Raw genomic sequence first — 26834 nt, 5'->3', positions numbered from 1 at the left:
TGACTTATTTATTTATTTATTCATGTATTTATTTTAACCGTGTTCTAAGAATCTCTTGAAGTAGAAACTTTCATAACTCATTCTGCTTTCTGTGTGTGCCAAGAATTGGGACAATCTTACTGGATATCATTTTTTTTTTTTTAGTTTTTTTTATTGTGAAAAAAAAAAATCTAAGTGTGCCTTCACCTTCGTTCAGTTTGCCCCCTTTCCCCAAATCCCCAATTGGCCCTTCTAGCAAAAAATCTCCTCTCTCCCGCTTGAATCACAGAGAAAAAATCCAGCACCGCAATGTCTCAAAAATAAAACATTTTATTAAATCCATCCAATAAAAGGAATCAATACCTGTAGTTACTGACGTGTTTCATCCTCTTACATAGGCCTTAGTCATAACATTATGACTAAGGCCTATGTAAGAGGCTGAAACACATCAGTAACTACAGGTATTGATTCCTTTTATTGGATGGATTTAATAAAATTGTATAGGTTTTATTTTAGAGACGTGGTGGTGCCGGATTTGTTTTTCTCTTTGGATGTTTGGATGCCTGAGTACTGGGGCCATCTGAGCATATGAGTCTTTGTCTCATCCCGTTTATCATTAACGGCAATTTTGAGGTAGCAGCACTATTTTAATGGACACTTGACTCACCCCTCCTAGCATAAATCCCCCACCACCCCCCCTCCTAGCACAAATTACCCCCCCCAAAAAAATTTCCCCTCCTATCACAAACCCCATCCTAGCAAAAATTCTCTCCCCTCCTCAAATCCCCTCTCCCAGCACATATTCCCCACCCCTAATATCCCCTCCTAGAACAAATTATGTTTTCACCTCCCCCTTCCAAAACCCCCCTCTTAGCACAAGTCCTCCCATCCCTAGCACAATCATTTGTTACCCCATCTCCTAATTGGGTCCTCAGTACTACCCCCCCCCCCGACACTTACAGGTGTAGTGACAGCAGCAGAGAGGAGGATGGAGCCGGGAGAAGGTGTGGGCTGTGCTCTCCCTCTCCTCCTTCAGCTTCTCCCTGCTGTCAGTATATAGGAGTTGACACAGAAACACTGTCAGATCGGGATTGGGAAGGCTTTGTGATACAGTCAGGGGTCAGAGACCAGTAGCTATAGCAGTATAGAGGCTATCACTGTACAGCTGGATAGGTACACAAATAGCTCACCCTGGTGGATGATGCAGGCTTACCCAAGGTACGGGGTCTAAGTACTAACTGGTATTCACTAGAGCGTCTGATGGTCGAGATGGGTTTTGATGCCTGTTTGTACCAGGTCGGGGTCCTCAGGATCGCCCACGAGGAGGTGAGCAAACTGGGATGCAGTAGCAGATGTAGCAGGTAGGGATCAAGCAGACGCTTAGTCAATAAACAAGCCAAAGGTCAGTAACAAATGGTTACAGGTTGGGATAAAGCAAAAGCGTAGTCAAGGAACAAGCCAAAGGTCGGTAACGAATGGTAGTGGATATAAGGATAGGTGCAGGTATACAACAAAGGAGCAAGATATCAGCTGGAGTAGGCCTGGACTGGCCATAGGGCACACCAGGCATTTCCTGATTGGCTGGGGCCACATGTCCTATCAAAATTTGATCCGCTGCTGATCTGAAACCATGACTTTACTCCTCTCCCTTCTCCCATCATCTTCCAACTCCGAAGGGGGGCTGACCATTTGGGCAATCACGCCGGGGGAGGGCCAGTAGGGGGACCCATGAGAGGCTCCTGGGAGGACAGGGCAGGATGGATTGAGTAAGTGGGCTCCGGCTCCAGTCCTGGGGGGGAGAGAGAGCCCGGTTGGAGGAGGACACTTCCTGGACTGGTAAGATAACTCAGGCTGTAACAGTGGGAGGAGGGGAGGGAGAGGGAATGGAGAGCAGCTGAAAACTGGAGTGCGAGACCCTGTCTTCTACCCAGACTGGGAAAAGACTACACTGAGAGGAGACCTGTGTCTGTGCGGTGAGGGGGCTCTGTATTTACTTTATGTAGTAGGGGGCCCTGTGTGTGTTCTGCGAGGGGGCTGCATTGTACCATAAAGGGGGACCCTCCATGTGTGTTAAGGCGGGGTGTGTTTTTATTATAATTAGGGGCACTGTACTTCATATAATCGGTGGGACAGGTCAGAATTGTGAATAGCAGACATACTGATCACCCCCCCCCCCCACTCCCCTTCTCTCACCCTCTCTCTCTTACTCCCCTTCTCTCCCACACCATCCCCTCTTTCTAAACCCCTCTCTCCCCATTCTCTCTCACCCCTCCACCGCACCTCTCCCTCTCATGCCTCTCTCTCTCTCTCACCCCCGTCACCGCCTCTCTCATCCCCCTCTCTCTCTCACCTCCCCTCTCCCTCTAATGCCTCTCTCTCTAACCCCCCTCACCGCCCCTCTCCCTCTCATCCCACTCTCTCTCTCTACCCCTCACTGCCCCTCTACCTCTCATCCCCCCCCCCTCTCTCTCACCCCCCTCACCGCCCCTCTCCCTCTCACCCCCCCTCTCTCTCTCTTTCACACCCCTCACTGCCCCTCTCCCTCTCTCTCACCACCCCTCTCCCTCTCACCCCCCTCTCTCTCACCTCTCGCTCTCCCTCTCTCTCTCTCACATTGGGGGTGTGCTTTGAGAGGGGCTTTCCCCCCCAAAAAAGTCTCCCGCCTACCAAAGCACTGGTACCCAATACTAACAAGCACATTGCAAACAAATCTGCAGTCAGTATTTCTCAGTCATGCTAAAACCTTGTTTATACAAAGTTGAGCAGTAGGAGAATTAACATTGAGAATGCTCATTGAATGAGACACCCCAAAAGACTAAAGCCTCCTTACCAATGCACTGGTACCCAATGCTGACAAGCACCACACTTTTCAGCATTGCAGGCAAATCTGCTCCCAGTAGCTCTCCATGGTGCTGAATCTGTGTTTATACAAAGTATGAGCAATGGAAGAATTAGCATGGGGGGAGGGGGTGCGCTTTGAGAGGAGCTCCCCACAAAAAAACAAATCTCCCCTCTACCAAAACCCTGGTGCCCAATGGTGCCCAAACCTGTTAGCAGTAGCTCTCCATAGTGCTAGAACTGAGTTTATACACAATTTTAGCAATAGAACGTCTAACACTGGGGGGTGTGTGCTTTGAGAAGGGTTCCCCCCAAAAAATAAAGGTCTCACTACCAAAGCAATGGGGCCCAATGCTAATGGGAACTGGGTTATTGGCACTACCGATACCCAAGATGGGGCTAAGTGGCAAGTGGAGGGCTCATGTACTACCTACCTGCCCCCCCCCCCCCACTGAGAACAACGCAATTACATTGACCCTCATTTATCAGTGCTTCTGAAATATGAGACTCTCTTATACAATAGGAATCAAGCTGTTGGAGTTTGAGATTGATTGTAATTTTTTCAGATAATCTTGATTCAGATTCAATAAAAAAAAAACTCTCAATATGTTAATGTGGTCTTAGCGGGAGACAACATTTTGCAAGGTTTGGAACTCGGTGTGAGGCTATTTTCCTGTGTCTGAAAGAAAGGACCTCAATAACGAACAAAGGTCCTCAACAATGAACAATTTCCCGATGCTTTGTGCTCAGATTATAGGACATCTCTACAAGATTGAGAAGAGAAGGTCACCACACCAATGTCTGTATTTCTTTATTGGTAGCATAAATTAGGGCGAAAAAAATACGCATTTCGGGATAGAAGACCCCCTTTATTAGGGCTCACTATACTGGTATAACCAGACTGAGCTGATATCAGTCCAACCCTGGTATGGGCTGCTTAGTCTAAAATGCCCAGGCCTATTTTTTATTTATTTTTTGTCCCAATTCAGACCTGGGCTAGAGAGAGCACAATAATCTGGCAAACAGGAAGTGCAAAGGCATGGCTTAAATAGGAAGTTCATGGGAGGAGCAAGGAGTTCAAGGGGTTACCAGGAAAAACAAGCACAAGGCAAGATTATCCAGGACAGGATTGCTGTCTGAAAAAATTGAGTATCTATGAAAAAAACTTCAGCAGTTCAATACACATGCCAAAGGATTTGTAATTTTCTCCAGCCTGTCTTGTATTCCTTGGTACCCCAGCCAGACAGCACAGACAGATCCTCCTCCCCCATGACAACAGCAGCAGTATGGCTTACTCCAGGACAGAACCCCAATTAGACATGTTCGCTGCCAAAAAATTTGTTCGTTTTGGTTTCATTCTTTTTTTTTTTTTGGGTCATTTGTTATCACAATGCGTAAATTCATACATTCGTAAATTATAAAATTTGTGCAATCGTATATACATACATTAGAAATGAGGAAATCCGAAAAACCCGAACGTTCCAAATTCTGAAATAATAACTAATAATAACTTAACTATTACTAACTATTAAATTATAGGTATTGGAATTTCCTTTCAAATGTATCCGAAGTTACGAATTATCCAAAATAAAGAATGCCGCATCTAAGCAAATGGAACGGAACAAATTAATAATAAATAATAACAATATTGATAATAATAAAATGTTTTTTTTATAATTTTTATTGTTATTTATTATTATTAACCACTTCAGCCCCGGACCATTTTGCTGGCCAAAGACCAGACCACTTTTTGCGATTCGGCACTGCGTCGTTTTAACTGACAATTGCGCGGTAATGCGACGTGGCTCCCAAACAAAATTGACGTCCTTTTTTCCCCACAAATAGAGATTTCTTTTGGTGGTATTTGATCACCCCTGCGGTTTTTATTTTTTGCGCTATAAACAAAAATAGAGCGACAATTTTGAAAAAAACACATTATTTTTTACTTTTTGTTATAATAAATATCCCCCAAAAATATATAAAAAAAACATTTTTTTTTCCCTCAGTTTAGGCCGATACGTATTCTTCTACATATTTTTGGTAAAAAAACTTGCAATAAGCGATTATTGATTGGTTTGCACAAAAGTTATGGCGTTTACAAAATAGGGGATAGTTTTATGGCATTTTTATTAATCATTTTTTTTTACTAGTAATGGCGGCGATTAGCGATTTTTATTGTGACTGTGACATTATGGCGGACACATTATTATTTTTTACACATTTTTGGGACCATTGTCCTTTATACAGCAATCACTGCTATACAAATGCAGTGATTCCTGTGTAAATGACACTGGCAGTGAAGGGGTTAACCAGTGGGTGGCAGTGTAGGGGTTAAGTGTTCCTAGGGGTGTGTTACTAACTGTGGGGGGGTTGGACTTTCTTTTAGTGAACACTGATCTCTGCTCCAATCACATGGAACAGAGATCAGCGTCACTTGTTGCTAGGCAGAAACGGGGAGATGCTGTTTACAACCGCATCTCCCAGTTCAGCCACCCTGTGAGACGATCGCGGGTATGCCCGCGGCAATCGAGTCCGCCGGACACGCGACCGGACTCACGGGGGTCCCGACCATCACGCAAGCGCGCTGCCGGCGGCGCGCTCACGATAGCAGGGCAGCATTTAAGATTGGACGTACCTGTACGCCAATATGCCTGCTGGTGCCATTCTGCCGATGTACATCGGCGTGCGCTGGTCGGGAAGTGGTTAATTCATTACATTCCATTTGTTTAGATACATCATTTGTTATTTTAGACAATTCGTAACTGCGGATAAATTTGTATTCTTTGCCAGCCAAATTTGAAAGCAAATTCCAATACCTATAATGTAATAGTATTAGTTAAGTTATTATTAGTTAGTTATTATTTCAGATCTCTGAATTTTCTCATTTCCGAATGTTCGAATTTCCGAATTTATGAATGTACAAATGTACAAATTTCCGAATTAAAAAAAAGTATGAATTTGCAAATTTACGAATGTATGAATTTATGAATGTACGATTTTCCGATTGTATGAATTTACAAATTTACGAATGTATGAATTTACGAAATTTATGAATGTACGGTTTTACGAATGTATGAATTTAGGATTTTATGAATGTACGAATGTACAACGTTACAAATTTTCAAATATTAAAATTTAAGAATATTCAAAAAAATTTATTAACCACTTGCCAACCGCTGTCGGCATATGTACGGTGGCAGAATGGCATGGCTGGGCAAAGTAACGTACCCGTACATTACTTTGAAATTCCCGCCATGCGTGCGCCTGCCACAAGCTCTGTGACCATGCCCGCGGGACCCACGGACTTGATCGGCGCAGGGATACCCACGATCGTGTCAAGGAGCTAAAAAACGGGGAGATGCCAATGTAAACAGCATCTCCCCGTTCTGCCTAATGACAGGACACTGATCCTCTGCTCCCTGTCATCGGGAACAGCGATCAGTGTCCACGTCACACAAGCCCACCCCCCAGTCAGTTAAAAACAGTCCCCCAGGACACACTTAACCTCTCCCCGCCCCCTAATGGTTAACCCCTTCACTACCAGTGACATTTTTACAGTAATCAATGCAATTTTAAAGCATTGATCGCTGTATTAATGCCAATGGTCCCAAAAATGTGTCAAAAATGTCCAATGTGTCCTTCATAATGTCGCAGTCACGGGAAAAAAAAATCGCTGATCGCCGCCATTACTAGTAAAAAAAAATATTAATAAAAATGCCATAAAACTATCCCCTATTTTGTAGACGCTATAACTTTTGCGCAAACCAATCAATATGTAAAAGAATACGTATCGGCCTAAACTGAGGAAAAAATGTTCTTTTATATATTTTTGGGGGATATTTATTATAGCAAAAAGTAAGAAATAATTTTTTCAAAATTGTCGCTCAATTTTTTTGTTTATAGTGCAAAAAATAAAAACCGCAGGGGTGATCAAATACCACCAAAAGAAAGCTCTATTTGTGGGGAAAAAAAGGACCACAATTTTGTTTGGGAACCACGTTGCACGACTGCGCAATTGTCAGTTAAAGCGACGCAGTGCCGAATTGCAAAAAGTGCTCTGGTCAGGAAGGGGGTAAATACTTCCAAGGTTGAAGTGGTTAAACGATTCTTCGTTACTTCGGATATTTCCGAATGAACTAATTTGCTGAAATTTGTTAAAAAATGAAATCGGAAGGGCGCATGCGCGTGGCTGGAGATGGCGGATGCCTGAATCTGCAGCTCCGCTCCACGCTGGCATAACTCTGCCGACCCTGGACTATAACAGTCCTGCCTGCACTTGTCACAGACCCAGGATGGCTCCCCGCATGATTGGGACCCGGTATATCTCCTGAAACGGACTGTATCCTGCCTTATCACTGCTACAGGAGGAAAGCCCCAGCGTGTACAGCCACAATCACAGAACTTCCCACACATCCAGCCCGGAGAAGCGCTGCCAACAGCTGGGACAGGTGAGCTGGCCAATTATATCACCCAACGCTCAGTATCATCCCCTACAGGAGATTTATTTTCCTCCCAGGGCTCTGATATGGACAAAGCCTTATGTGAAGTAATGCTTAGCCAGGGAAACATGGAGGATAGTCCTCCCCCCACACCCCATCTCTCTACCGCTTCACCAATAGATTACCCTGGGGATCAAACTATAATTGCACGCTTTTCCTCACTATTGGACCAAGGGCTAGAGAAGGCAACTAAACGCATCACGGCTGATCTGAAAGGCGAATTTCCAGAGCTGGGAATACGTACAGGGACTATAGAGTCCAAGTTAGATCAGACTATCTCCAGAACCAACCAGAATACCAACTGCATTGAGGATGTGCAAGAACGATTGGAAGAAGCCCTTAATAAAATTGACGATTTGGAAAATCGCTCACGCCGCTACAATTTTAGAGTACGGGGGATCCCCGAGTCTTTTGTGGACGCAATGGCAGTGAGCAAAGAACTGATTTCCCCTTTATTACCGGATCTTCCTTCCCATAAATTAGAACTGGATAGGGTTCACAGGACTTTGGCTGAACCCCGCACTGATGGTTTGCCATGGGACATCATTGTGAAACCACACTATTACTCGGTTAAAGAACAGGTGATGTCCAAAGCCAGAGAAATAACGGATCTACACCTTCATGAACACCCTATCCAAATGTTTGCGGATATTTCTCTTACTACTGTCCAAAAACGCAGGGCACTCAAACCGCTACTACAGCCTCTTATAACAAATTGCATTAAACACCACTGAGCCTTTCCTTTCTGCCTGGCTTTCACCTACCAGCATAAAAAAACACTAATTTTCTACCTTTGAAGAGGGCGAAGCGATATTGAAGAAGCTGGGCCTGATTTCCGTAGAGCATGCAGACTCCCCGCATCCATCACAACCTTGTACTCCCCGGACAGGTCACCCCAGTGCCCTCTCTTGCCAATCTGGCGCTCAACCAGAAGCAAGGCCAAGCTGAAAGTAAACCCCCCCTAAAAAAGATGGATACTCCTCTGTTTCATCAATCTACCTTTGTGACAGTTGTCACCCGTTTATTCTCCATGCTGATCCGTGGGCGGGATTAAGAGTTGGATCTTTTTAATGGTCCTCATTACAATTTTTTGACTTTACAGTTACGGAACTCCCTTAGTTAAGTCAGAAGTCAACTTTATGGGAACACCCCAATAATGAGCTATCACCTTACTTATAACAGTGATAAGTTGACTCTCCACTACACCTCATCTTTTTGTTTACTAAGTTGGTATTTGGGACTCCCTTAACATGATGTTACTACATGCTATGATCATTTGTAGGTGCACTGCAGGGTTTGGCGGAGGCCAGTGATGGCGGTCATTCGCCTTGTTTGCTTTCAGTCCTCCCACTGTGTGACGGAACCAAAATCAGATGGGGTAGAGGGCCCTACTGACCCTGTACTACTTCAAAATAGGGGGAACTATCCCCTTTGGTTTACTATGTTTCTACAGTTAAGACTGGTACAATTACATGTGCTTTTTCTGATTTTGTTGGGCGACTCTCCCTTGGGTCACTCATTGCAATTTCTTCTCTTCACGGACTTCTTCACTAATTTTCTTGTGTTTAATTTCCACTGTGCTGTGATCCCATGGCTCTGGAACTCTGACCCCCCCCCCCCCCCCCACGTATCTCAAGGAATGGTGCCTCGTGATCTTCCTGGAGCTGGTAAGTGATAGTCTTTATTCCCTTGTGCATCATGGCGACCACTAATCGGAGTCACCCTTTTGGATTTCTTTCTCATAATGTGCAGGGTTTGAACTCGCCAGTTGAATGGCCTTCCAACACTACAAATCTTTAAGGGCCGATGTGTTATTTATCCAAAAAACACACTTCTCTCCAACTTATAACCCTACCTTTTTTACACCATTACTACTCCCAATCTTACTTAGCAAACGGACCGGGAAAGACAGGAGGGGTGGCCATTTGTTTTTCTAAGCGGGTGACCTTCTCATTGGAGAAGCTTGTGGCTGACCCGGAGGGATGCTACCTATTGGTGGTTGGTCATCTGGAGGGCACTCTGGTTTCTTTAATTTCATATTATGCCCCAAACACAGGACAACTGCCCTTCTTTCAGAAACTTTTGCATAAAGCGATCCCAGAACTACAGGGCACTGTCCTGTTTGGGGGGGGATTCTAATGTAGCCTTGGACTCCATACTCGATAGGACGAGACCACTCTCAACCCCCCTGGGAGCCATTTCCCAAAAATTGGCTGTAAGCTGGCTAAAATGTTACATTATCATAACCTAATTGATTTATGGCGGGAGCTTAATCCATCCAAGAAAGACTATACCTTTTACTCACATGTCCATAACACCTACCCTAGAATAGATCACTTCTTCACTGACCCATTGGCGGTTCCCTTGTTTCAAGCTAGCAAAATAACGTGACATGGTCTGATCACTCAGCGGTTTGGACAGCATGTGATTCCCTACAATGTCATTCAGGCCCAGCCCCTTGGAGATTGAATGATTCCTTACTTAGTAACCCCCTCGATCTGCTTTGCTATTGAACAAAAACTTAAGGAGTATTTCGCTCAGAATGACCCTTCGGACACTTCTGTGGTAAATACCTGGGCGGCACATAAAGCGACTATCAGGGGATATTTCATTCAGATTGCGTCAAGGCTGAAGAAAACCTCTGATTTACTAATTAACCAAAAAGATTGCGAGCTGTCCAACCTGCTAACCCAACACAAGAACAATCCTGATCTGGACCTGAGGGCTCAGATTGACTTGGCTAGATTGGAACTAAACCAACCAGGGTAGGAAAAAAAAAACATTAGATGGGCACAGGCAAAATTATACACCCAAGTAGATAAACCGGGAACATTGTGGCACATAGATTAACTCCCAGGCCCCCGTCGCAGGACAGTGCCAAAGATTAAACAGCCTAACGGGTCCTTTACACAAAACCCGCAAAAGATACTGAATCTTTTTGCTTCTTATTTCACCTCCTTATATAAATAAAAAGGGGAGTGTGTTTCGAAGACCCTCAATATATACGGCACCTCATCCCTATTACTGATTTTTTTTTATGTATAGGGGAAGCAAAGGATGGGGAAAGGGATTATCATGGTGCCAAAAACTACAAGGACACTATATATGTAAAAAATACTTAAAGCGGAGGTCCACCCTAAAGTGGAGCTTCCGCTCATTGGAATCCTCCCCCCTCCGGCGCCACAATTGGCACCTTTCAGGGGGGAGGGGGGTGCAGGTACCTGTACAGTACAGGTATCTGCACCCACTTCCAGCGTAGATTCTGTAGAAGGTACACCCCTTTCCGCAGAATCTACGCCCCTTTCCGAAAGTCCCCCGCTGCCTGCTGGGAAACACACGGATCCTAGAGACAGCGGGGACCATCCTTATTGCGCAGCGCAACTCGCGCATGTGCAGTCGAGAACCGAGAAATGAAGCCGAACTCCACTTCCTGATTCCCATACCCAAGATGGCGGCGGCAGCACCCGAGAGACGATCGAGAGATCGGCTTCGGGTGACGACATCGCGGGCGCGCTGGGCGGGTAAGTGTAACTATTTTAAAAGTCAGCAACTGCAGTATTTGTAGCTGCTGGCTTTTAAAAAAAAAAAAAAAACGGCGGACTCCCGCTTTAACAATATCATTTTATTTAACAGCAAAAATACAAAAGCACTGAACAAGAAAATAACAATATGACATAAACAAAGGTTAGTACAGTGGGTAGTAAGCAGTTAATTTTACAGCTGTTGAACAAAAAACCACGCAGGCATAGATCTTGCGTTAGCCTGTGATTTGAGATATCAGCTCCTACGTGTTTCGCCAAATCATTGGCTTCCTCAGGGAAATTATATCTGCTTGTACTAAAAGTAAATGACAAAAAAACAATATAAAAATAAGTAACAGAGCAATTTTAATCAAAAACATAATTGTATCAATTCAGAATGCATGGCACGGTCACGCACCTACCCCAAGGAGGCCACTCAATCCAGAAGATGCACCAGCAGTACATACCTCCAGACCACAAGGCCACCAGAGCGGGGGGGGGGGCAGGAAACCCCCAAAAGACCAACAGGCACTCCCGACCAGGCGCCACATCTATTGCTGCAGGGGGCGAATAAAAACCTAACAATAAAGTATGGTATTCATTGGTTATTATATGTTTTTAGGATAAAAAAAAAAACAAAATTAAAGGGGGGGCTAAAATAGCCTCAATTACAATTATATGCAAAGACCAATTTTAGAGCAGGGGCACTGAGAAACAGGTGTAGATTGAATACAAGTTCACTGAGGATAAAGATTGTCACAGCTTTGAATCTAAGGCCTCATGCACACGAGACGCAGATGAAACCTCTGTTAAAAAAAAGCTGAAACGCGCGTTTAGAAACGCGCGTTTTGCCGCGTTTGCATGTCGCGTTTAGACGCGTTTAGACGCGTTTAGACGCGTTTGCGTTTAGACGCGTTTATAAAGATAACATCATGTAGACCCTCCCCAAGCTCTCAAAGCATTTTTTTTAACTATTTCTGCTATTTTGATCAGAGTGAGCAGCAGCAGCATAGAGAGCAGTTGTACACTTGCATTTGCCGTGTCACTTGCCACGGCACCTGCCACAAGTTGTGGATTGTCCACTTGCCACGTCACTTGCCACAAGTTGGGGATTGTCCACTTGCCACATCACCTGCCACGTCACCTGCCACAAATTGTGGATTGTCCACTTGCCACGTCACTTGCCACATCACCTGCCACGTCACTTGCCACGAGATGTGGATTGTCCACTTTCCACGTCATCTGCCATGCCACCTGCCACAAGCTGTGGATTGTCCACTTGCCACGTCACCAGCCACATCACCTGCCACAAGTTGTGGATTGTCTACTTGCCGCGTCACTTGCCACATCACCTGCCACATCACTTGCCACGTCACCTGCCACAAGTTGTGGATTGTTCACTTGCCACGTCACCTGCCACGTCACCTGCCACAAGTTGTGGATTGTCCACTTGCCACGTCACTTGCCACAAGCTGTGGATTGTCCACTTGCCACATCACTTGCCACGTCACCTGCCACATCACTTGCCACGTCACCTGCCACAAGTTTTGGATTGTCCACTTGCCACGTCACTTGCCACGTCAGCTGCCACGTCACTTGCCACGAGATGTGGATTGTCCACTTTCCACGTCATCTGCCATGCCACCTGCCACAAGCTGTGGATTGTCCACTTGCCACGTCACTTGCCACAAGCTGTGGATTGTCCACTTGCCACATCACTTGCCACGTCACCTGCCACATCACTTGCCACGTCACCTGCCACAAGTTTTGGATTGTCCACTTGCCACGTCACTTGCCACGTCAGCTGCCACGTCACTTGCCACGAGATGTGGATTGTCCACTTTCCACGTCATCTGCCATGCCACCTGCCACAAGCTGTGGATTGTCCACTTGACACGTCACCAGCCACATCACCTGCCACAAGTTGTGGATTGTCCACTTGCCACGTGACTTGCCACATCACCTGCCACGTCATTTGCCACATCACCTGCCACAAGTTGTGGATTGTCTACTTGCCGCGTCACTTGCCACTTCACCTGCCACGTCACTTGCCACGTCACCTGCCACAAGTTGTGGATTGTTCACTTGCCACGTCACCTGCCACGTCACCTGCCACAAGTTGTGGATTGTCCACTTGCCACGTCACTTGCCACATGCTGTGGATTGTCCACTTGCCACATCACTTGCCACGTCACCTGCCACGTCACTTGCCACGTCACCTGCCACAAGTTTTGGATTGTCCACTTGCCACGTCAGCTGCCACATCACCTGCCACGTCACCTGCCACAAGTTGTGGATTGTCCACTTGCCACGTCACTTGCCACATCACCTGCCACGTCACTTGCCACGAGATGTGGATTGTCCACTTGCCATGTCACTTGCCACGTCACCTGCCACGTCACTTGCCACGTCAGCTGCCACGTCACTTGCCACAAGATGTGGATTGTCCACTTGTCACATCACCTGCCACATCACTTGCCACATCACCTGCCACAAGTTGTGGATTGTCCACTTGCCACGTCACTTGCCACATCACCTGCCACGTCACTTGCCACAAGATGTGGATTGTCCACTTTCCACGTCACCTGCCATGCCATCTGCCACAAGTTGTGGATTGTCCACTTACCACGTCACCAGCCACATCACCTGCCACAAGTTGTGGATTGTCCACTTGCCACACCACTTTCCACGTCACCTGCCACGTCACCTGCCACAAGATGTGGATTGTCCACTTGCCACGTCACCAGCCACATCACCTGCCACAAGTTGTGGATTGTCCACTTGCCACGTCCCTTGCCACGTCCCCTGCCACGTCACCTGCCACAAGTGGATTGTCCACTTGCCACATCACTTGCCACATCACCTGCCACAAGTTGTGGATTGTCCACTTGCCACGTCACCTGACACAAGTTGTGGATTGTCCACTCGCCACGTCACTTGCCACATCCCCTGCCACAAGTGGATTGTCCACTTGCCACATCACTTGCCCCATCACCTGCCACAAGTTGTGGATTGTCCACTTGCCACGTCACCTGACACAAGTTGTGGATTGTCCACTCGCCACGTCACTTGCCACATCACCTTCCACAAGTGGATTGTCCACTTGCCACGTCACTTGCCACGTCCCCTGCCACAAGTGGATTGTCCACTTGCCACGTCACTTGCCACGTCACCTGCCACAAGTTATGGATTGTCCACTTGCCACGTCACATGCCAGTCACCTGCCACAAGTTGTTGATTTTCCACTTGCCACGTCACCTGCCAAGTCACTTGCCGCGTCACCTGCCAGGTCACTTGCCACGTCACCTGCCACAAGTTGTCTATTGTCCACTTGCCACGTCACATGCCAGTCACCTGCCACAAGTTGTTGATTTTCCACTTGCCACGTCACCTGCCAAGTCACTTGCCGCGTCACCTGCCAGGTCACTTGCCACGTCACTTGCCACAAGTTGTGGATTGTCCACTTGCCACATCACTTGCCACCTGCCATGTCACTTGCCACAAGTTGTGGATTGTCCACTTGCCACGTCACTTGCCACAAGTTGTGGATTGTCCACTTGCAATTGCAATTGTTTAAAATATTTTTCTAATGGTTTTTCATCATTTGCAATCATTTTTGAGATTTTTAATGTAAAAAAAAAGGTCACCTTTAAAAACGCATATAAACGCAAACGCGGCTAAACGCGGTAGCGGCGTTTTGCCGCGTTTTACCGCGTTTTGCCGCGTTTTGCGTCTGAAACGCAGAAATTTTTGTTTCTGAACGCATTTTTTTGCTTCTGGAAAAACGAGATTAAACGCAACTGCATATAAACGGAAAAAAACGAGACTGTGTGCATGGACACATAGGATAACATTGAATGAGTTCAGGTGCAGTTGAAAAAACTGTCCAACTGCATCTGAACGCGCGTTTAACTGCGTCTCGTGTGCATGAGGCTTAAGCCCTTGTACACACGATCAGAGATTCCGACGGGATGTGTCTGATCGGAGCGTTTTGTCGGATATCCCGACTGTGTGTGGTCTGCATCGGACTGATTCCGTCGGAATATCTGTCGGACCAAATTTTCCAACTTGCCGGAAATATTTTCCGACAAAATGCTCCGATCTGACATACTCCGATCATGTGTAGAGAATTTGGATCGGACAAAGTGCCACGCATGCTCAGATCAAACTCCTACATCAAAGCTATTGGCTACTAGCCTGAACGTAGTCCCGTTGTAACGAAATAACGTCATCACGTTCTGAACGATCGGATTTTCCGACAACTTTGTCCGACCGTGTGTATGCAACAGTTTCGGACAAAATCCGATGGATTTGGTTGTCGGAATCTTCGACCGTGTGTACAGGGGCTTACAGAATGGCAAAAAAAAGAAGAAAAGGAAAAACCCAAACTAATAATCCTCCATAGACAATGATACAATATCATTAATGCAACACAATAAAGAGCAGCAGAAAACAAAACAAAGATCTCATTTGCAATAAGAGCAAACTGCCAAACATGTGTGCCCAGTCAGGAAACTGATGTAAAATTTACGTGACCGCGAAGGCAATTGTGCTATCAATCAAACAATATAAAGAGCCGGAGACTCTACAACCAGGTACTATAGATGATTTCATCAAGGACCTACCTCTCCCATCCCTTTCTGATTGCCATAAAGAGATACTGGATGGGGCTATCACTATAGAAGAGGTAATGTCTGTAATAAAACAAGCTCAAGCTTCGAAAACTCTGGGTCCAGACGGGTTCTCCACCTCTTATTATAAGAAATTTGCCCAGATATTATTCCACCTATTGGAATGTTTCATGGCCCTGCAAGATGGAGATCACTTAGAGGGGAGACCTAAATAGAGCTAACATTTGCCTAATACCGAAACCTGACAAAGACCACAGAGAGGTGACAAATTATCATCCTATATCGCTTATTAACGTGGATTTGAAATTACTAACGAAAATTTATGCCAATAGACCTAACACCTGCCTAGCACAATATGTCCATGTAGATCAAGTGGGCTTTGTCCCAGGATGACAAGCGGCAGATCAAATCCGCAGGGCTGTGGACATTACATCTTTGCTCCACTCTAATTGGGATGGTTTAGGAACCAGACGGGGAATGTTGTTATAATCGGACCTTCATAAGGCCTTTGATTCTCTTTCTTGGCCTTTTCTGTTCCACATTTTGAGACAACAGAATTTTGGACCTAAATTCCTCTCTCTATTATCTGAACTATGCTCTACCCCCCCCCCCCCCCCCGAGGCTAACATTGTAGCTTTTGGCCACAAATCGGATCTACTGCAAATTAGAACAGGAACCAGACAAGGCTGTCCCCTTTCGCCACTCTTATTTATAATTGCTATAGAAACATTGGCGATCGCCGTTAGGTCCAATCCTAACATACATGGTGTATTCAGCGGAGGCAGAGATCATAAATGCGCATTATTTGCGGATGATCTTTTATTATTCATTACAGACCCTATCGCGACCCTACCTAATTTGGCGTCACTTCTCTCTAAATTTGGAACAGTATCAGGCCTGAAGGTTAATCAATCTAAATCAGAGGCAATAAATATTTATCTATCTGCCTCAACCCTGACCCAGGGGCATAACTATAGGGGGTGCAGCAGTCGCAACCGCAACTGGGCCCTGTGATGCAGGGGGCCCATGCAGCCCCCTCTACATATGGCCGGCATCAGCATAGGCAGCTAGGGGTACCATTGCACCATGCACACGGGTGGTGGAGGTGGAGGGTGACTAGCAGAGCTCCATGCTCGACTATCGCACTGGCTGCTCTTTAGTTGTGCATTCCCCGCATGACCTGTGTCCTCGGCCAGCTCCTCAGAGTACCCCTCTCCTGCTCCATGCATTGTCGCTCAGTCCGATGTCTGTTCTCCCCAGCCAGAGTCCCCCCCCCCCCCGAGTCCGGCCCACACTGCACTGCATACTTCTCCCGGGTAAACAAACTTTAAGCACACAGATGCAGTGCAGCCCTATGAGAGCTCCCCGGAGGACACTGCAGGCTTGTCTGCCAGCCCCCCTCCTCCCCCGTCATATACAGATGATGAAAGGTCTTTCTGGGAGATATGCTGATCACCCGTCCAGCACACTGGATGGAGCCCAGGCCAACATGGATGAGTGCACGGCCTGCTGCTTGGTCATGGTGAGTGAGAGGACCCCATCCCCCACACACCATTACTTACCCCCTCCATCTCCCCCTGGGGACAGGGGCCCTTCTCACGTGGGGACAGGGACCCCCATCTCCCCTGGGGACAGGGACCCCTTCTCACCTGGGGGCAGTAACTTCATCTGCCCTGGAGAAAAGGACCTCATCTCTTCTGGGGACGGGGACCCCATCCTGCCTAGGGACAGTCCCCCAATGGGGCACCTAAAAATAAAAAAATAAAAAAAAACTACTGATGCCAGTGGTGGAACTACAGGGCTCACAAACGTCATACCTGTGACCACGCCCTGGAGTTCCACCGCCGGACTTGGAAGGAAGGGCCCTGGCTGGGGTTCAGGGGAGCCCTTCATGGTTTCTTGCATCGGGGCCCTGAAGGTTCTAGTTACGCCACTGCCCTGACCACTGTACGCACTTCCTTTCCATTTCGATGCAAACAGGCCCTCCCCTACCTTGTAATTAAGCTCACCACAAACATATCTACCCTATATAAGGTTAATTACACCTCTCTTCTCTCTTTCACGACAGAAGATTTAAAGAATTGGCAGAACCATGGTCTTTCTTCTATGGGTAGAATAGGTACTGTTAAAATTATGACTCTTCCCAGAATTGTTTATTATTTTAGGTCCCTACCAATTTCAGTTCCCGCAACAATTTTTAAACAACTCCAATCCCTAATTTTCCAATTTATCTGGAGTCAGGGAGGTTGCGGAGTGGCTCGGTCTTCCTTGTATGTCTCAAAAGGGCACCACATTTTTTGCGTTATTATAGAGCGGCCCAGCTGGTACAACTTTACCAAATGTATTCTACAACCTACTGCCCTGACTGGGTTAAATTAGAGGCACAGGCTAGTTCTCCTCTCCCCATAGACCCCCTAATGTGGCTACCTTCTAAAAAATGTAGAGCCATTCTGAGCCCCTCTCTCTCTCACTCATTGGGCCTCTGGGATAGGATGTGCAAAGTATACCCTCTGAGGTCACCACATACTCCAACGGCTCCCATTTTTGGAAACACTTTCCCCCAAGGACAACACCCACAACAGTTTGCTTGGTGGATCAATAAAGGTTTGTACACAATAGCACATTTCATAGATCATAGAGGCATCAGAAAACCCACTTACTTCCGAGACACGTTAGAAATGCCTCCAACTGAGACGTTTCGACTCTCCCAAATTATCCATTATTTACAATCGCTTTGTCGGGACCAGGGGGACATCACCACTAGAACATTTTATGAAAATAAATGCCTCAGGGGGCCTGGGACGTGGGGTAGTATTTCGGAAGTTGTATGTTTTGTTAACGGACCAGGACTCTAAACTTTCCTACCAATTAGCTTGGGAGGCAGACCTGGGGGAGACGATTGATGAGGACGCTTGGTCCAAGTGGTTGACCATGGCGCACAGGGGAATTTTGAATACTTCCCTGGTAGAGGCTAATTACAAGGTATTATAGCCCACACATGCAAAACGAACATTTACCTCCAGCAAGGCTTTTTAAAAAAAACACCTAGACATTTTCAAAAAACATTATCAAAAAATATGGAGATTTGGTCACACCATATTGCTATACGGTGCTTAAGCCCACTTACTACGACAAAGTACCCCATGATCAGTGGGTCCTACACTATCCATAGACTGGGAGATCCTGCTTCTCTGAACCATGGGAACTATACTCCTCTATATGGGAGAACATGAGGTCTCCACCATGACACAGGTGGTCACTAATGAGAGGTACTTAATGAGGGAGTGGGGTGCTCCACCCAAAAGGATTTGGTCAGAATCCATACAATAGACAAACAAGATATTTGGGGGGCACACCCTAAAAAAAAATACATAAAGATGGTGCTGCCATAAGACCATACAACAGAAGAAAAAATATTACAGCGCACACATGCTAATCATGGGGTACTTTGTCGCAGTAAGTGGGCTTAAGCACCATATAGCAATATGGTGTGACCAAATCCCCATATGTTTTGTCTATTGTATGGAATTCTGACCAAATCCTTTTGGGTGGAGCACCCCACTTCCTCATTAAGCACCTCTCATTAGTGACCACCATGGTGGAGACCTCATGTTCTCCCATATAGAGGAGTATGGCTCCCATGGTTCAGAGAAGCAGAATCTCCCAATCTATGGATAGTGTAGGACCCACTAATCATGGGGTACTTTGTCGCAGTAAGTGGGCTTAAGCACCATATAGCAATATGGTGTGACCAAATCCCCATATTTTTTGATAATGTTTTTTGAAAATGTCTAGGTGTTTTTTTAAAAAGCCTTGCTGGAGGTAAATGTTAGTTTTGCATGTGTGCGGCGTGCGCTGTAATATTTTTTACTACTGCTGTATGGTCTTATGGCAACTCCACCTTTATGCATTTTTTAAGGGTGTGCCCCCCAAATATCTTGTTTGTTTAATTAAAAGGTATTGTCGGGATGGTACCTTGTTTCCGACACGGATAACCAAGATCCACCCAGATGCCTCGCCTCTCTGTTTCAGGGGGTGTGGTCAAGAGGGCACAATGCCCCACACCTGGTGGACATGTCCAAAAGTCAAGAGATTCTGGATAATAGGATTTTTATATACAGCTTACCTGTAAAATCCTTTTCTTGAGAGTACATCATGGGACACAGGAGCTTTATTATATAGTGGGTTATATAGGCACCTCTGGTGATTGGACACTGGTTAACCCCCAATTAAGGAGAATTCCTCCCCTATATAACCCCTCCCATATGGGAGGCACCTCAGTTTTGTAGCAAAGCAATAAGAAACCACGTAAAACCCAAGAGGGGCGGGAGCCCTGTGTCCCGTGATGTACTCTCTAGAGAAGGATTTTACAGGTAAGGTAAGGTGTATATAAAAATCCTATTTTCTTGATCATACATCACGGGACACAGGAGCTTCATTACATAGTGGGATGTCCCAAAGCAATGCTCAGATTGAGGGGAGGGAGACACAGATCATAATTATAGACCGCCAGGGACCGGAGGACCTAAACTGCAGCCTGCAGTACACTGCGCCCAAAGGCGATATCCTCTTGCCTTCTGACATCCACCTGATAGAATCTGGTGAATGTGTGGACTGATGACCAAGTTGCAGCCTTACAGATCTGAGCCAGGGAGGCCTGGTGATGCACTTCCCAAGAAGCACTTGCAGCCCTAGTAGAGTGTGCTTTCACTGGAAAAGGAGGGATCTTCCCTTTAACACTATAGGCCTGAGAAATAATCTGTCTAATCCACCTTGAGAGAGTGGATTTTGACGCCACCTGGCCCTTCCTAGGGCCTTCCGGCAAAATAAATAAGCAATCAGTTTTCCTTATCTGAGCCATTGCTTGAAGATAGATACTGATTGCTCTAACCACATCCAAAGTGTGCAAAGATTCTTCCTCTGTGGATTGAGGGTCCGGAAAAAAGGATGATAGGATTACATCTTGATTCAAATGGAACCCCAAAACCACCTTAGGCAGAAAGGACCTGTTGGGACGCATTACCACCCGGTCCTTATGAGTAATTAGATACGGTTCCTTGCTGGAGAGAGCTGCTAGCTCTGATACTCTTCTAGCCGTGGATATGGCTACCAAGAAAACCAATTTTTTAGACAAAAGAACTAATGAAGCCAGATGCAAAGGTTCAAAAGGTTGCCCCTGCAAAGCTGAGAGAACCAAATTCAGATCCCATGGGCATACCGGAGGTTTGACTGGCGGTCTTATCCGCATAGCCCCCTGGATGAAAGCCCGCACCAGGGAATGTGATGCAAGTGGCTTCTGAAAAAACATTGACAAGGCCGAAATCTGCACCTTGATAGTGCTTATGGCCAAATTCATTTCTAGGCCTGACTGGAGAAAGGCCAAGATCCTGCTAATGACATACTTTCTAGGATGCCATTCCCTGAGTTCACACCAGGAAACATATGCCCTCCAGATTTTGTAGTAAATAAGCCTGGAGGCCGGCTTTCTGGCATTGACCAGAGTAGAAAGGACTGGCCCCGAAAGCCCACGGTCTCTCAGAATGTGGGTCTCAGCAGCCAAACCGTCAAATTCAGACTGTGTAAAGCAGGATGGTAGATTGGAACCTGTGAGAGCAGATTTGGCCGGAGAGGGAGGATCCAATGGCCTGCCTACTGCCAACTTCATGATCTCTGCGTACCATGGTCGCCTGGGCCAAGCCGGGGGTACCAAAAGAACCAACTTTGTCTCCCTCTTGACTCTTCCCAGGAACCGCGTCAGACGCGGGCTCGGGAGGAAGGCATAGATCAGATTGTACTGATCCCAGGGAACTGTCAGAGCATCTGACCCCTGAGCAAGTGTATCTCTTGTCCTTGACACAAATTTGTCCAGTTTTCTGTTGAATCTGGACGCAAACAGATCTACGTCTGGAGTACCCCACCTGCGACATATGTTCAAAAACACGTCGGGGTGCAGAGCCCATTTTCCTGGGCACAACTGCTGGCGGCTCAGCAAATCGGCCTGCCAATTTTCCACTCCTGGAATGAAGACTGCAGAAAGGCATGGAACATGCTTTTCTGCCCAGACAAGTATGCGATTCACCTCTTTTTGCGCTACCAGACTCCTGGTACCGCCCTGGTGATTGATATAGGCCACTGCTGTGGCATTGTCAGACTGAAACCGAACAGGGAGACCTCGTAGTCTGAAAGACCAGTTTATGAGAGCCATATAAACTGCCCAGATCTCCAAGACATTTATGGGCAATAGTTTCTCGATCGCAGACCATTTCCCCTGTTAGCACGTCTCCTCCAACACTGCTCCCCAGCCTGTCAGGCTGGCATCTGTCGTAATAATCTTCCATGGAAGAGGAAGAAAAGTTTTGCCTTTCAGCAAATCCTCGGTTTGTAACCACCGAACAAGACTCTTGCGTGTCCCTGGGGATAGACGCATAGGAAGATCCAAGGACTGGGGCTTCCTGTTCCAAGCTGCAAGGATGCATCTTTGCAGAGGCCTTGAGTGGAACTGGGCGAATGGAACGGCCTCGAAGGAGGCGACCATTTTCCCTAACAGTCTCATGCACAACCGAATGGGGGAAGATCTTCTGCCCAGAATTAGGCGCACCAGATCCCCAATGGCCAAGGCCTTTAGCCTTGGAAGAAACACCTTGCCCTGAGCGGTGTCGATAAGCATACCCAGGTATTCCAACCTGGTGGCAGGCTGTAGGGACGACTTTTCTAGGTTTATAATCCAACCTATGCGTTCCAGGTGTTCTAGCGTTCCGGTAACACTGTGGTTCAAGAGCGCTACATGACGGCTATACCCTGAGCTCTTAGGTTTGCCGAGAGAGGGTCCAGAATCTTTGTGAAGACTCGAGGGGCCGTAGCGAGCCCGAACGGCAAGGCCACAAATTGAAAATGGCGCCACTCTACCGCGAACCTTAGATACCTTTGGTGTGCGGGAAAAATTGGCACATGGAGATATGCATCCTTGATGTCTATTGATGCCATGAACTCTCCCCCTTGCAGGGAGGAGACCACAGTGCGAATTGACTGCATTCGGAAGGACCGGATGCATAAAAACCGGTTCAGATCCTTCAGATCCAGGATAGGTCTGACACTTTCATTTGGCTTTGGAACGGTGAAGAGATTCGAGTAAAACCCTGAACCCTGTTCTTTTGGGCCCACTTCTACTATCACCCCCTGGGATAGTAAGTGATCTAAGGCCAGAAATAGCGGTCTTAGCTTTACTGGGTCCCTGGGGATCCTTGATCCTCGAGAAGGTGGAATCTCCTGAAACTCTAGCTTGTAGCCCAGAGATACCGAAGAGACCACCCACTTGTCCCGGATCTCTTCCCGCCAGGCTTCCACAAACTGCAGGAGCCTTCCCCCCACTCGGCCGAGCGGGGGCGCCCCTTCACAAGGAAGCTTTCGGGCTCTGCTTGGCAGGCTTTCGCCCCCAGGATTTCTTCTGTCCCTGGGCTCGGCCTTGAAACTTTCCTGTAGAAGAGGGTTGAGAAGGCCGTCGCCACTGCTTAGAGCTTGATGCTCCGGGAAAAAGAGAACGCCTAAATGATGGACGTTTGCTCCTTTTGACTGGAAGGAGAGTAGATTTACCCCCTGAAATTTTTTGGACGAATTTGTCTAATTCTTCTCCAAACAAACGTTCCCCTTTAAACGGGGACCCAATCAAATGCTTCTTGCATGACAGCTCAGCTGCCCAATTCTTTAGCCATAGGGCTCTTCGCATGTGTACCAACAGGAAAGACAAACGAGATGCTTGTTGGACAGAATCCAAAATCTCATCAATCATGAAACACAGAATATGAGGCATTTCTGCATAATTCTCCACTTCCTCACTGGGAAGGAGGCCAAGCATCTGTTTAACCTGTTCCTTGAGGAACTGACACAACCCCACGGCTGCGCCTGTAGGTTGCACCACAGCGCCAGTCATGGAAAAGGAGGCTTTTAATAAGGTTTCCAGCTTCTTATCAGTTGGATCCTTGAATACCTGAGCATTATCCAGCGGACAGGTCAGGTTTCTATTCACGCAAGAAACAGTCGCATCGACAGATGGGACCCCCCACTTCTTGGTGAAACTTTCCTTCAGAGGATAATGCATAGAAAACCTTTTAGAAGGAGCAAACAGTTTATTGGGATGTCCCCAATCCTCATACATCAATTCCTCCATTAAGGAATGAATTGGGAAGGAACAAGCAGTCTGTGGGGCTTTCCTGACTCCCAGGGAAGAAACAGAGGACGTAGCGACTTCAGCAGCAGGCATTCTGAATGTGGTACGCACCAATTCAGTATAATACTGCACCTGTTTTCTGAGCGCCTGGGAGGAGGGGACTCTCTCCTCTTCCTCTGATTCATCCAACTGCTCATGATCCCTGTCCCAAGATAGGGATCCCTCCTCATTGTCAGAAGAATCATCTGAGAGAGGAATTTCAGCAGAGGGAGGGGATCTACCCCTTTTCCTGCTATCTTTCAGGAAAGCTGAAATAAAATTCATGATTCTCCCTTCAAAACCCTCCAATGTAGCCCTAAGGGAGTCCTCAGTGACACAAACCGGGGCTGGGACATTAGGAGAGGCTGCAAAACCTGACAGGGGCACTGACTCGTCCTGAGAGGCTGGCTCCAGTCTTGCAGGGGGGGATGGTAATCTACAGGAATTTTTAGGACCCCTAGACCAAGGTGGTGATTTACCAGTGCCCTTGTTACCTCCCCCTGAGACCCTCTTACGAGGAGACATAGTCCTAAGCTACAAAGCAGAGGTACTAGTACAAAAGTGCAATCACTGTTGTGCTTAAAGTCTCACAATAAATATATATGCTTAAACTGCACAACCTGATGCTGAGTAGGTGTCTTAGGTTTGCCTGGATCCAATCCCTTGGGATGCTCACTGCCCACAGCTCCTGTGTCTCCACTTACAGCCCTCTGACGCTCTGGGCTTTTTAAAACTGCCGCCTGGTGCCTGCGCAGTACAGCGCCGTGCACACCGACGTGCACGGCTCACAACCACACTCCCCCCTCCTCCATTACCCCGGGAGCACGCTCGGCGCGCATGCATGCGCAGGTGCACGAGGACCGCCGGTATCAATGGGGGGGAAGGGAATCGCCATCAGAGCTGCGTGGGACCCCCAGACTACGTGGGACCCCTGTATTACCTTTATTGTGGCAGGGATTGCAGTGGAGACGTGAGACCTCTGGGAGAACCAGGCGTCACTGAGCGTGTGTACTGAAAGGCATGTAAGTATGCATTAGGCTGCTCTTACTCCCTCTGGTGGTGGAAACCAGGTAAGACATACTACTACTCAATGAAGAAATCCATAATATATCATTTATATAGGATTAACTTCCCTTACCTGTCCTCGCCGCAGGAATTGCTGAAAACAGACAGATTCCAGCCTTCACCCATCACGGCGGGCAGAGTTGTGCCAACCTTCAGGTTTTTTTGGGGTTCTTTCTCAGAAGAACCTCCTACCTGGACCTTGTAAAAGACTCTGCCAGAAACTTTCGTGCCACTATGTAAATAGTACACCAAGTCTGGTTTTCCCAGAGCCCAGTCTTCCAATAGGAGAGGACTTACAGGCCAAACCTCGTTTCTTCGGATGACGAGGCCCGGGTACCATATCATCTTGGGAGTCAAAATATGGGCCCGAGATATGGATCCGGTTAGTTATAGCCCTTAGGCCCCCGCAGGGACCTGCACAGAGCTTTCTTCATAGCATATGTTTTACGTGACCAACCACCATAGACACTGGCGAAAAAACTGAGGTGCCTCCCATATGGGAGGGGTTATATAGGGGAGGAATTCTCCTTAATTGGGGGTTAACCAGTGTCCAATCACCAGAGGTGCCTATATAACCCACTATGTAATGAAGCTCCTGTGTCCCGTGATGTATGATCAAGAAATGTATTTTCATATTCATATTTATTTCCAGAGGAAAAAAAAGGCTAAAAAAAAAAGAAAAGAAAACAAATGCAGCAATCACATCTAAGGACATTTAGAATAAATTTGAATAAAATAATTTGAAAAAAAAAGAAAAGAAAGGAAAATGAAGGCAGCCATCACACCTAAGGACCAGTAGGCTGCACTATGTTATATTTTTATTTTATGTTTGGGGTTTAGAGGCACTTTAATATTTAAAACATTTAAAATAAATTATATTTTTGTTTATGATTTTTTTTTCTTATGTTATTTTAATAAATATTATATTGATTGAATTGAAAAATATTTAATAATTAAAATAGTAAACATTTATTTTCATATTCATATGTATATCCAGAGAAAAAAAAGAAAAGAAAACAAATGCAGCAATCACATCTAAGGACATTTAGAATAAATTCTAATAAAATAATTGAAAAAAACAAGAAAAGAAAGGAAAACAAAGGCAGCCATCACATCTAAGGACCAGTATGCTGCACTATGTTATATTTTTATTTTATATTTGGGGTTTAGAGGCACTTTAATATTTAAAACATTTAAAATAAATTATATTTTTGTTTGTGATTTTAGTTTTTTATGTTATTTTAATAAATATTGTATTGATTGAATTGAAAAATATTTAATTATTAAAATAGTAAACATTTATTTTCATATTCATATTTATTTCCAGAGAAAAAAAAAGCCTAAAAAAAGAAAAGAAAAGAAATGCAGTAATCACATCTAAGGACATTTAGAATAAATTCTAATAAAATAATTGAAAAAAAAAAAAAGGAAAACGAAGGCAGCCATCACATCTAAGGACCAGTAGGCTGCACTATGTTATATTTTTAATTTATATTTGGGGTTTAGAGGCACTTTAATGATTAAAACATTTAAAATGAATAATATTTTTGTTTATCATTTTGTTTTTTTAGGTATTATTTTTATATTATTTTAATAAATATTATATTAATTAAATTAGTAAAAGTGTAATCATAATCATTTAAATAATAAACATCTATTTTCATATTAATATTTATTTCTGGCAAAAAAAAAAAAGCCTAAAAAAAGAGAACATACGAATGCAGCTATCACATGCAAGGACTGGTAGGCTGCACTGTGTTATATTTTTATTTTATTTTTGGGGTTTAGAGGCACTTTAATATTTAAAACATTTAAAATAAATAATATCTTTGTTTATCATATTTTTTTTGTATGTATTATTTTTATATTATTTTAATAAATATTATATTAATTTAATTTTAAAAAAATCGAATCATTTAAATAGTAAACATTTTTATTTTTTTATTTTTTTAAATAAATAAAAACACTGCACGTTTCATTCTGCTGTATTTATCAGATTTTTTTTTTAAATATAATAAATAAAATAAATAAATATAATAAATATAATAAATAAATATTATATTAATTTAATTAAAAAAAAAATCTAATCATTTAAATA

The 26834-nt window shown here is 45.4% G+C and overlaps 1 long non-coding RNA gene across 1 annotated transcript in view; it reads right to left on the bottom strand.

Moving 5' to 3' along the window:
- Positions 1–10923: 10923 nt before the first annotated feature.
- Positions 10924–26834, bottom strand: part of LOC143998413 (uncharacterized) — a 16463-nt gene continuing 552 nt past the window's right edge. The window contains exons 2-3 of the long non-coding RNA XR_013277916.1: positions 11256–11415; positions 10924–11153 (exon numbers count right to left, since the gene is read on the bottom strand). This is a non-coding gene — a long non-coding RNA (uncharacterized LOC143998413). The remainder of the gene's footprint in view (positions 11154–11255; positions 11416–26834) is intronic.

The sequence above is a fragment of the Lithobates pipiens genome, unplaced genomic scaffold (genome assembly GCF_037356315.1).
Source record: "Lithobates pipiens isolate NorthernLeopardFrog02 unplaced genomic scaffold, aLitPip1_a1.2 Scaffold_19, whole genome shotgun sequence".
In the NCBI taxonomy this organism is placed as follows: Eukaryota; Metazoa; Chordata; class Amphibia; order Anura; family Ranidae; genus Lithobates; species Lithobates pipiens.
This window is presented reverse-complemented; position numbering and strand designations above follow the sequence as displayed.